The sequence below is a fragment of the Galeopterus variegatus genome, unplaced genomic scaffold (assembly GCF_000696425.1).
Source record: "Galeopterus variegatus unplaced genomic scaffold, G_variegatus-3.0.2 Scaffold1605, whole genome shotgun sequence".
NCBI classification, from domain to species: domain Eukaryota; kingdom Metazoa; phylum Chordata; class Mammalia; order Dermoptera; family Cynocephalidae; genus Galeopterus; species Galeopterus variegatus.
Window position 1 is genome coordinate 136,977 of NW_007727716.1, and position 11,109 is coordinate 148,085.

The following is an 11,109-nucleotide window of genomic DNA, read 5'->3' on the forward strand; positions in this document are numbered from 1 at the left end:
TGGTCTTGGACTGGAAGACTTAACAGTGTGAAAATGTCCATACTACCCAAAGCAATCTATAGATTCTGTAAAATCCCCATCAAAGCCAATGAAATTCTTCACAAAAATGGAAAAAACAATCCTAACATTCATATGGAACAACAAATGACCATAAATACTCAAAACAATCCTGAGCAAACAATATAAAGCCAGAGGCATAACACTACTCAACTTCAAATTATAATACAAAGCTATTGTAAACAAAATAGCATGGTACTGTAATAAAAAGACACTGAGATAAATGGAACAGAACAGAGAACCCAGAAATCAACCCACAAACTTATACCCAACTGATGTTTGAAAAAGGCAACAAGAACATACACTGGGGGAAAGACTGCCTATTCAATAAATGGTGCTGGTAAAATTGGACATCTATACAAAGAAGAATGAAACTAGACCTGTACCTCTCACCACATACCAAAATCAAGACAAAATGGATTAAAGACTTAAGTATAAGGACCAAAACCATAAAGTTACTAAAAGAAAATATAGGGGAAACACTTCAGGGAGTAGGAGTTAGGAGTGGGCAAAGACTTTATGAATAAGACCCCAAAAGCACAAGCAACAAAAGAAAAAAATAAACAAATGGGATTATAACAAACTAAAAACTCCTGCACAGCAAAGGAAACAATCAGCAGAGCATAAAAGCAACCTAAGGAATGGGAGAATTGCAAACTATACAGCTGATAATAGATTAATATCCAGAATATATTAGGAATTCAACTTCACAGTAAAAAAAACCCAAATAATCCAATTTAAAAATGGGCAAAGGAGCTGAAGAGACATTTTTCAAAGGAAAACGTACAAATGGCCAACAGGCACATGAAAAAATGCTCAGTATCACTAATCATCAGGGAAATGCAAATCAAAACCACACTGAGATATCATCTCACCCTAGTTAGACTGGCCATTATTAAAAAGACCAAGAACAACAAGTGCTGGCCAGGATGTGGAGAAAGGGGAACACTCCTACACTGTTAGTAAGACTGTAAAATAGCACAGCCATTACAGAAAACAGTATGGAGGTTTCTCAAACAACTACAGATAGAACTGCCATACGATCCAGCAATCCCACTTCTGCATATATACACAAAGTAATGGAAATCATCATGTCAAAGGGATACCTGCACTCCCATGTTCACTGCAGCTCTATTTACAATAGCCAAAATATAGAAACAACCTCAATGTCCATCAATGAATGACTTGATAAGGAAATTGTGGTACATATACACAACGCAATACTACCCAGCCATAAAAAATAATGAAATTCTGCCATTTGTAGTAACATGGGTGAGCCTGGAAAAAATTATGTTAAGTGAAATGAGCCAGACACAGAAAGAGAAATCCTACATGTCCTCACTCCTAAGTGGGTGCTAAGGTAGAAGGAAAGAAGAAAAGACCACAATAAAACGTTGATCTTTCAGGAACGAACAAATCTATGGTTAGCTACTAGAGATGGGGGGGGGGGGGGGAGACCGGGGGTTAAGGAGAGATTGCATAATGTGCATAAAGAATAATTACAATTTGTAATAATGAACATGCTCATAATATTGATTTGATCAACAAATGTTGTACACAGGTGATGATAGTCATCGCTGTACCCCAACAATATGTATAATCAATTATGCTTCAGTAAAAAATAAATAAAAATCTTGTTGAGGAAAAAAAACCTTTCTCTTCAAACACACCTTTAAGAGAGTAAAAAGGCAAGATTAGTGTGGTAATAAACAGTTACCATGTTTTCAAGTTACAAAAGCCTCATATCTAGGATATGTAACTAACTCCTATAAATTAATAAGACAGACAATCCACCCCCAAATGGGAAAATATTTACGCATTTTACAAGATGATAACGTAATGTTCAATATGTATATGAAAAAGTGCTACGCATTCAAAAAAAATTCTCAGAAGAATTTTAAAAGAATATTTAGTATGGGCTATACAGCTAACACATCTGTCAGACACTATTCTAAGCATGTTACAAGTATTATTTCATTTCATCTGTGCAACAGACAACTGCTATCCTCATTTTACCGATAAGAAAACAGGGACAGTGGGGTTCAGCAGATTTCCCATAGTTATACAATTAGTAAAGGGAAGACCTGGGACTCAGAGCTGGAATTGAAGCCCAGGTGGTCGTCCTGCGGAGAGCCTGCCATTGGTCACTAAATGATATGTGTGACTGGAATAATTTCCTGCAGACGTGCAGCCATCCGCTTAAGGCAGCAGTCTTCAAACTGAGATACGCACGAGGATACACAAGGACTTTTTGCAAGGTACAACAACTCTAAGAAAGTCGTCGTTCAGATGCTCAACTCCACCTCCTTCCACTTCATTAAGTGATACAGTTCAATACATTTTACTTTTTATGTTTAATAATTATTAATCAAAATTGCAATATATTTATGATAGTTAAATTAATTTTGTACAAATAATAATTATATTTAATTATCCAGAAGAATTTAATACTTAGAAGCTTATTACCACAAGGAATTAAAAACAAAAATTCTATGTCCATGTGTTTTCTAAATGGGTGATGGTACGTATCAAATATCCCTAGTACTTAGATTGCACTGAATATAGTTAAAAGAGTGATGTTACAATTTTACTACTACAAATCAATATTTACAATGCTAGAAATGATATTCTTTGCAATTATTTGAACCTTCTGATGAAAAATTGTATACGTCAACTTACAAGTGTTCAAGAGTATAAGTGTATAAGAGCAAAACGTTTAAAGACCTTAAGGCCATAAGGTAAACTTAAAACCAAACCTGTAAATGTGTTGTCACATTTCTACAAAAATTTAACTCTACATAAAATACTTCTTTGCATCCCGTGACTTTAATTTTTCTTCACAGAATTAACTTACGCAATAAAAACAACCACCACACATTAGATCAGATAGGATAAATGCTTTCCTAAAAGTATTACATTTCATTAGTACCAATTGACTATTACTATGATTGTGGAAGACGCAATAGAAGCGGAAACATTTCCCACAAGCATCATGTAAGATTATAATTGACTGAAAAAATTTAAATCTTCATTCTACCTCTTATAAACTATGCCCCTTTACTTCATTTAGAAACTACTTAAAGGCTAATGGGCTAAAAAGATGACAAAATGTATTCTCTATCACAATTCTGCTGTTGGCAATATACTCAGATTTGTATTGGCATAAAAGAAACCTCAATGCAAACTAAGCTTTAATTCCCAGAATGTAGGCATAATCCTTCAAAACCTTTGATGGACCACAGAAGTTGTGAACCTCCACATAATCTGTCCCAGCACGGTGCCGTTGGAAGCTCTGTGAAAGGTGCAGAGACCAAACACGGAAGGAATGGCGGCACCACACCAAATTTAGAATTAATGATTGTTTTTTAAATATAAAATTGACACAACATTTAGACATATGATAGTATTTAGGAAGAATACTAAACAAAACCACGAACAAATGGATAATCATTAATAGTTTAACATCATAATTAGTATAAATATGGGAAATCCACAACATAGCTAATCTAGATATATAAAAACAAGAACATTCAGACTGAATGGTAAAAAGTCTTCAAGAATTCTAATTGAAACAAATTCTTCTGAAGATGCTTTTTTCCCCAAGTACGAGTAATATCAAATTCCAAACACCCCTCCCTGAAAAGGGAGGATCTTACACCACAAATAATCATATTCAGCATTTTCAGTTTTTGGTGCTTGATATGGGGAATAATGAAATTATGTTTCTAAATTATTCTTGAATAAGGAATTATGTAAAATTTAAAAACCTGTTCTACTGTGTTCAAGACATGCTCTAGTCAATAGGTTCAGGAAAAAAGACAAAACCCTTAAAATAGATTTAGACATAAAAGTCTTTGGGGAAGAGAATGATTATGTAACATTCAAACTAACTTATTTGCCTATAATCAAGGAGCTTCAAAAGAGGAAAATAAACAAGCTGGGAACAGATTTGGATACATAAAATAAACACATGGTATATTCACCTCTTTTTCTTTTTTCTGACTTGAAACAGAAAAAAAAAAAATCAATAGAACGGGACAAGGTGGTTTAAAGCCTTCCATGATATTATCAGACTAACTCTGTTTCAGATGACAGACTGAGAACGTAACTTGCAACTATTTATGACATCAATGACTCTCAATGAGGGCAGCAGCAGGAAAATACACCAATAAAGACCTTTAATGTCCAAGTTACAAAGTGCTCCTGAATGTCTGTGAACAGGCCCAAAGCATAAGAAAAGGAGAAGGAAAAAAAGAGGCCAAACTTTAAGTAATAAAAGTGAATGATAAAAATGTCAGTTTCCATTTCAGTGTATTTCTGAAATCTTGTACATATTATATCAACCATAACTCTATTATATTAACTAGGACTCTTAACATAATGCATGTTATTATAGGAAGAATGCATAAATGACTTAAAAGTGAACATGAGCTTCTTTTTTCCTCTGGAACAAGGCAAAGTGTAAATGATAAATTCAAACTTAACCCTTTTAGTCAACCTTCTTGGTGTAAGCCTTATATTGAGACTAAAAAAACCAAAGCCAATCCATTTGTCTATACTGCTGGCTTTGTATTGATAAACTGATTAAACTATAGTAAAGCTCAGGGAGATAATTTTATCATGGAAGAAACAAGTGAGAAAGCTGGAATCAGACAGGGCTTTAGAAGAAAAAGAATCTTAGCCATTTGTTTAAAATAAAGTCATACATTATCAAACATGTATGTAGAACTGGTGGCTTTTCCCACACACATGGAAAATCTGGACCAATGAGGGTGTTTGATTTGTATGGGATCTTTCAAGATCATTTGGACTAATTTCCAATGAAGAACTAGAAATTTCTAATGAAGAAACAAAGTCTCAAGAAATTAAGAAACTTATCCAAGGTTAAATAACTAATTTGAGGTAATTCTGTAGACTCCTGGGCCAATGTTCTTTCCACTGTACTAGTCTCTTTAAATTTCCTTGGAAGTCAAGCTAGAAATTGATTCCCACAACATTAGGCACACACACACACACAAAAAAAAAAACCGTATTTTTTCTTTTCAATTTTATGACATATTAAGATAGTGTGCTTTAAAATTCTTTGTTTTTCATTTACTAATGAATTGGTTTCCCAAAAACTTTAGGTTTCAACTTTAAAGTTAGAAAATGTCACTTTAGAAACAAGACTTTGATGTGTTTACATTGTGGAATAATTACATCAAGCTAATTGACAAATCCATCACTTCACATACTTAAAATTTTTTTGTGGTGAAAACATCAAAAATCTACTCTTTTGGCAATTTTCAGTAAACAAATCAAAACATTACATTGTAGCCCATAATTATATACAATTATTATTTGTCAATTAAAAATAAAATTTTAAGAACTTGTTCATCCTCATAAACAAAAAAAGAAACAGGACTCTGCATATAGTTCATTTTCATTTATTCAACAGTGCATAACATACCTGCTTAAGTACTAGGGAAAGAAATGGTAACCCATGGTCCTGTTCCTCATTTTGGATAAGAAGTGCAAAGATAATTATGCTATAATTTCTCTGAGAAGCAGTATAGTATGGTGGTTAAAAGTGTATGCTCTAGAGCCAGAATGCCTGGGTTCAAATTCTGCTTCTCCCTTATACTAGTCCTGTGACCTTGGAGAAGTTATTTACCTCTCTTTTGACTCAGTTTCCTAATCTGAATAACAGAGAAGACAATGGGATCTATATCTCACAGAGTTGTTGTGAAGAATATATTGAACTAACTCATGTAAAGTACTTAGAACAGTGCCTGCATATAGTGAAAGCTTAATACATGTTAGCAATCATAACATTAAAACAGTATAAATGTTAACCTAGAGTCAAGTACAGAGTTCTATCTAAACAGAAGAGCGAAAGCCTAATTGCATGAATGAGTCAGGCATGGAAAGGCTTGGGCAAGGTGGTAATATTTAAACTAGCATTTGAAGGATGAAGAGGCATTTAACTGGTTGGCACGGCCGCTACAGGTCAAGGGAACGGTATGTGCAAAGACACAAAGGCAAAACAAAACATGGTAATATTAAAAAGAATAATGTTTTGCTATATGTATTATCTATAACCCAGTATATTAGCAATGAATTCTTATTATTCTTAATAGCAGCTGCCATTTATTTTATGCTTACTCTTTGCCAGACATCGTGTTAAATGCTTTATAAACACTGAATATTTACAACAGCCCCAATACATTTATATCCATTGGCACACAGCTTTTAGTAGGAGTTCAATAAATATCTGTTAAATGACAATCATCCCAGAATGCTAGGATATTGTTTTCTTATTGTATGACAGGAAAAAGCACAATGTTTATGATTTATGACCAGAAAAAGAAAAGTATACAAGGGCAGCATTATTATTTTTTAAATTTTCGGCTTCACTACAGTGGTAGGCTGTGCGGGTCCTGAATCAGAAAAAATTATGTTTGAATCCCCGCTCTGCCATTTACTAAGGTGTGTAATCTTAGGCAATCTAATTAAACTCCTTAAGCCTTGGTTTCCTCATCTAATAAGGTACCTACACTTCATAGGGTTATGTTGAGAACTATATGAAATAATGAATGGAAGTGCTTAGCCCATTACCTGGCTCCTGGCAAATCCTCAATGATAGCCATCATTATTATGTTTCAAAGACAAACATCACCATATGACCTTGGTTCAGTTTTCCTCTAGGCAGGCCTAAAGACCTATAGCGAACTTTAGAATCCCCTTACTCAGTTGACTGAAAGTCCCTGTGTGCAATGTGGGAATGATCAGACAAAAGTCTGAAGGCTAGCTGGTTAACTCAGTTGGTTAGAACACGGTGCTGCTAACAAGGTCCAGGGTTTGATATCCCTGTACTGGCCAGCCACCAAAAAAAAAAAAAAGCAGGTAAAAACAATGGGGGAAAAAAAAAGTTTGCCTCATCACAAACTGCTTTAACAGATGTTGCCAAGGAATACACTTCATCCAAAAGCAGTCGATCTCCTATATTTGGACAGGGCAAAGATGCTCTTCCACCATTTCTTGCCACACGACACTGTACTCTGATGAATTTAAGAATATGAGGGAAATTCTTTGATCTCTTTGTAGTGATTCTGTGAATAAATATAATTATATGAGAAAGCTACTAAGACAAACACATAGATGTGAAATGTGTATTAGTGTTTCCCTCAGAGAACATATTGGCAATTAAACAATGTCAAACTTCCAGAGAAATGTCCAGGGGATGTTTAAAATAATTATATTACTTAGAAAATGTGATGATCACAGAATGACTTCATGCTACATATGACTATAGAACACAAGAGGTATGCTTTGTCCTTCCCAATCCTGAATCAACTGACATGAAGAAAATGTTTGGGATGGGAGAATATACATACACACATAAATAAATGAATTAAGCAGGAACAGAATCCAGACGACAAATAAGGAAGGAGCCATGTGAGAAAGGGCTGACTTGCTTAAGATGGGTTGCTGATTAGTATGTTGCAGGGCAATTTGGAAAAGTGCTTTAAGTTTCAGGAAATAATATAATAAAGTAAGAAGATTTGATAAAAATGAAAGAGAAAGAAAAATGGCCAAATTTAATGACCACTTGAGACATTCATGTATCATAGCAGCCTGGAAATAAACACCACAAACTGTGGATTCAATTATACATAATCAAAATTATAACAGTAACACATGTGGGATAGTATGTCAAATGTCTTTAATATGGTCTTTTATCTGTGTGGCTTAAATGTCTGCTTTTAATTCATATTGTAGAAGAACCAGAAATCAAGGTAAACAAACAGAAAAACCTAAAAAATAAGTTACCTGTATTCCCACCATTTAGGAATGACAACTGCTGCTACTATTTTTGTGTAAACTCTTTGGAATTTGCTTCCTATACACTGATGTCCCTATAAATGCACATATATGTGTGTACATATGGACATATACACACACAGAAATATATTTGCCCCTTACAGTATAAAATGAGTTAAAAAAATTTTATTCAGAACAGCATACCTTACATCATCATTATAATATGAAACTATAAAGCTTCTTACAAATAATTCCTAAGGCCAGGATCATATCCCATATTTTTCTTGAAACATTCCTAAATTATTTTAGAACACAATGATCTGTCCCCCATTTAACACTCACTGCTTGTATCCTTTGTTTATGCTACCTTGATTTGCTGTGTTTGTTGGCTTTTAATTTACTTATGTTTATGTTTTTCTCTTTTCCAGAACATTGAAAGCTTTGTGAATTCAAAAATTACATTTTTTATCTTTTATCTCTTTCTGTCTTATCCCCAAGACCTATGATAATGCCCTGTGGTCTATACTTTTAAAAAAATGCTTAATAAACTAAGACATATACTTGCGACACATAAGACCAAGGGTTGACATCCTTAATATTTATACTGCTCTTTTAAGTGGATAAGAAAAAGACAAGCAATCCAATAGGTAATTGAAATGAACATGGGATTCACAGAAAGAAGCATAAATATCCAATAAACAGGAAAGGATGTTCAACTTCATGATTTATTAGATGCAAATCAAACAAAATATCATTTTTTCAACTCTCAAATTGGCAAAAAAGTTTTGATAAGCTAATACCTTGTACTCTTGAGTAACTGGAGAAACAAACATGCTTACTGATAAGCTGCTAATGGACATGTAAGTTGGTACACCTTCGGGGGGAGAGCACTTTGACATTATAAATCAAAAGCCTCAAAACTCTAGACACTTTGGGACTTCCACTTTCAGAATGAATATAGGAACTTTTCCAAATATTTCCTGAGTACAACTAAAAATCTTGGACATAATATATAAAACAAACATATGATTCTGAAAAGTGGAAAGAAGAAAGCAGACTGTCTAGGGACCTTAGGACCAAAAGAACAGACCAAAATGGCTGTTACCTGGGTTATCTTTTTGCCTTATATATCCTAGACTGGGAGCCAGAGAGACTGACAACCTAAAAACACCAATGGACTCAGATCTAAAAAGCCCCAACAAAAGCTTGCTCTTTCCAAAGGGCCAGGAAAGGGGCAGTCTTGCAAGACAGAAAACTTTTAGACAATAATGGTACTACTCCAGCCAAAGACCACAGAAAAATCTGAGGCCCAACCTCAGTTTTAAATGTTAAAAGTCCCATATCTATCCACAATCACTGAAAATATCATAGACATGCAAAAATATTTTTGTTGTATTGCATTCTTTTAAAAAGCAAATTACAAAACAGTATATAAAACAGTATTCCATTTTTATAGAAATATATGTGTGTGCTCATACAAAGAAAAAACGACTAAGAACCAAACACTAAGAGTATTTATCATCTCTATGTAGAAGGATTATAGTAATTTTCTTTTTTACATCTTCCAAATTGTCAATAGTGAACATGTATTATTAAACTGGGGATATAAAAATATGTCACACAGAAAAATAATTTATAAAAATAAATTACAAATATATTCACAAACATACAATAAATGTAATATACAAAAGCCATGACAGGTGCAGTTTTATATCTAGAAGCTAACACAGATGAAAAGAAATGAAAAAAATGGTTAAAGCAATAGGATAAAATAATAACAACTGTCATGGTAAAGATTTACCTATACCAGAAATTACTATAAAAGGAGAAAAGCCTCCTTTGAGCTTCTTTTCCAATAGAAATTTGGGATCACAGCAATGGTGAACAAATTTTCTTCACTCTTCCTGCTGGCATCAAGATCCCTACTTTTCCTCAACTAACCACATTTTTCCACGTTTTAGTAGTAGCTCTACACTTCCCCATTTAAGTTTTCTTTCACTATGCCAAACCAGATTAGTCTTCTGATTCTCGGAATCCATGTAACAGTCTGGGCAACACTTAATATAAGTTTACAAAATTAAAAAAAAATATTTTCTACCTAATGATATTATGTTTCCCTCCTATGAATCCTTAGAGTGCAGTGTTTGTTAGTGCCCCTCTTGTGGTACTTTCATATTCTGCATCTCATAGCTACTTTTGAGTTTGTCTTATATGTCCAACTAGATTGTGAGTCCCCTAAGGTCAGGGTCTATATTTTATTCATCTTTACCTACTGCGAAATGCCTAGTATGTTGCACTCAGTAATAAATAAATTGTCTTATTCCATAAGGTGAGCAATAGGATTATGAACATTTCAAATCAGGCATCTCAGCTTCTGCTTCTTTATAATGCCTTAAGTGTTCAGTTAAGGTCTAGGTAGAATGCTGTATAATTTATACTTGTTGATTCCTACTTACTGAAATATCTTTAGGATATGTTGTAGAAGGCATGATATCTAATGGTGTTGCAGCTGGAAGTTTTGATACATATAGGTAAAAGAACAGAGGGAAAAACTGGTCCTTAACTTTAGTCTCCTAAATAAAAGAAATTGAGGATTTATACAAAGTTCAGTAACTGGATTTACAATTCGAAGGAAAATCCTATGGTCTGAGTGTTGTGTCCTCTCACAATTCATATGTTAAAACCTAATCCCCGATGCAACAGTATCAAGAGGTCAGGCCCTTAGGAGGTGATTAGGTCATGAGGACTCACTAATTCCACTAGTCCCCTTACGAGAGAGGCCTAAGGGAGCTAGTTTGCCACTTCCACCATGTGAGGAGACGTAAAAGGCTCCATTTATGAGGAATGAACCTTTGCCCAGACACCAAATCTGCCGGCACCACGATCCTGGACTTCCCAGCCTCCAGAAATGTGAGAAATAAGTTTCTGTGGTTTATAAATTACCCAGTCTAAACTGGGTAATTTGTTATAGCAGCCCAAAGGGACTAAGAGAGAAAGTAAAGAAGAAAATTAGCAGTAAAGAAGATACATTTTGAGTTCACTGTATATTATGGATATTAATACCTTGTCAGATGCAGAGTTAGCAAAAATTTTCTCCCACTCTGTAAGCAAAGCACAGAAGGATAAATACTGCATGTACTCACTCATATGTGGGAGCTAAGAGAGAGAGAAGGAAGGAAAGAAAGACCACAGTGGTGCATCGGACTTGCAGAGGGAGAGAACATATCTTGGGATACAAAATGGGGGGGG

At 34.3% G+C, this 11,109-nt stretch overlaps 1 protein-coding gene across 1 annotated transcript in view; it reads right to left on the reverse strand.

The window, feature by feature from the left end:
* CHM (choroideremia (Rab escort protein 1)) overlaps positions 1-11,109 on the reverse strand; it is a 170,357-nt gene that overhangs the window by 23,114 nt on the left and 136,134 nt on the right. The window lies entirely within an intron of this gene.